We start from the raw sequence: 2,406 nt of genomic DNA on the forward strand, positions 1-2,406 counted from the left end.
AGATTAAACCCCAGAATCTTTGACGTGAGTGTGGTAATAATGGTACATTAGTGTGGAAATAATGGTAGGTGAGTGTGGAAATAATGGTAGGTGAGTGTGCAAATAACACGTGTATAGTCTACCAGCTCCCAAACCTCCGTCCACGTCTACAGAATAAGTAATTGGGCAAGTCCACTGGAACTCCTTCTGAGGAGGGGCAGCATTGGGAATTCTAGATTCAAAGACTTTTTAGAAATCATTTTTCTTTACGAATTCAAACCACTTTTCTATACACGCCTTACATTTAACTCTTATAACAGATTTTGACCACCGTGTCTGTGTAAATGTATTCTTTGTTTTTTATGCCGTTGGCGGCGTTAATATAAGTGCTAGAACTTGAGTGCATCACCACTATATGGCTGTACGCTCTGTCTTATTTGAATAAAAAAAAATTCTTGGAAATATGTTTTTTCAATACATATATAATCTCTCGGCACGGAGTCTCAATTGTGCGTCACTCCGTCCAGCAGACAAGCCGATTTCGAAAATTTCAGAAGCCTTATCGTAAGTACAGAACGTTCTTCGCATCTCCATATTACTCTACTGACCACTTAAATTAAAGAGCGTCATTCCAGTTTGGATATTTTAGTTCTTGGAGATCTGTAGTGGAAAATTGGTTGCATACCATATGTGCTATCTTTCATAAACGAAACAGAACAATGGTCCAAATTCGAATGTAAGCTCATCCGTTTGGGTAGAGTCCGTAATTGTAGAATTTAAGCTTTGTTCCAACACAATAAAAACCCAAACACGTGAATTTTTAGTCGATCTCGTCAACCTTCGTGAGATGACTGATGATTCACTTTTCGGACGAGAGAAATTGAAAATTCATGGTGAGTGTTCCTCCAAGCTAAAATTCAACAACAAAGATTTAAAATGTGCAGAATTATATTAGTAGCTCGGTCTTTATGTGGTCCCGCAAAAAAACTGTTAACCTGTGCTATAATTTAAACACGGCTGTTTACATAAAACTACTCAATAAGGCAATGTTGCATTGGGTAAGTGTCTAGGCGTAATTTTATTTTCACCACACCAAGAAATAATTGAAGGTTTATCACTAGATAACCTCAGGTTAGTCAAGAGGATTGTTATAAATCGGTATGTGAGAAAACCGTAAACATATTCAAGTAAAGATAAACATGTCAGACAAAACCCAAACTGAGACATCACGTAGTTCAACTAGTTTAATATGTATTGTCTGGTATCAGAAGATGACTCGTGGGCTGCTTCATCTACATAGAAATGGGTTGATTCTGTCTGCTAAATAACTTCAGAATTCTTTGCAGCGCTCCATATAACCATATATGGATACAGGATAGAGGTGTTTAAATGTCCTGCTCTCTGATGACCAAGTATCGCCGTAAGAAAAGCCGAGTCATCATTACCATCATCATCATCATTGCCGCACGTCAATATAGATCATCACGGTGGACCGTCGCTGTCCTCCATATTGTCTTATACCGCGATGCGCCCCCTTTCGTCCGCTACCAATCTCTGCAAAATCCCGCTTGACTGTCCTTATGCAAGTCATTGCTGATCTGCTTCCCTTTTTTGGCATATTTTCTTTTGACCTTTTCCTTCCTCGAGTACCTATAGGAAAAGTAGGAACTATTTGCATACAGTCACTATCTCATAACTTCAAATGAATTGTTAATTCAGCCTGTGTGTGCGTGTGTGTGTGTGTGTAGAAAGTATACTTTTATGTCACTTCGTTACATAATAAATTAACCTACCCCTATAGTATTCCAGAACAATATTCAGGAAAATTCAGGAAAAGAAATGCAACATCGTTGCTCCATACATGCATACATACATACATACATACATACATACAAACAAACATACTTACAAACTGTGCATGTGGTCTTTCCGTTCAACATATGTTTTGTAAAGTATGATTTTGTAAAGAAAAAACATAAACCAAAATTATAATATCATCCCACCCTCGTGTGAAAAGATATCACTGTTTCGAATTTCCAAAGAAACTGAACTGATGACGTACCTTTACCTAAATCGCTCCAATTAGCACCCCCCCCTGACCTCTCACTATACAGTATATTTTGTCAAGACCAGGAGGGTTTTCAATTTACAGTTTTGCACAGTTCACTGTGTACTGGCACTGAAACTTATGATGCATATACAGTTGTATGCTAAAAAGTGGTTGTATATGTCAATCACATGAATATTTTTTCCTTGAGATTATTTTCTCATTTACACAATGTCTGAGGTGTGCACAGTCACAGTGTCTTCATCTTATATATTATGCCAGCGTGTCTTGAAGAAGCCTCTGAGCCATGGCTGAAGACCTGACCTCCGACGCCGTATCAAGTGTCGTCAGAAACGACTTCCTCAGCAATAACACGACTG

The sequence above is a fragment of the Branchiostoma belcheri genome, unplaced genomic scaffold, assembly GCF_001625305.1.
Source record: "Branchiostoma belcheri isolate BF01 breed outbred unplaced genomic scaffold, Haploidv18h27 scaffold176, whole genome shotgun sequence".
NCBI classification, from domain to species: Eukaryota; Metazoa; Chordata; class Leptocardii; order Amphioxiformes; family Branchiostomatidae; genus Branchiostoma; species Branchiostoma belcheri.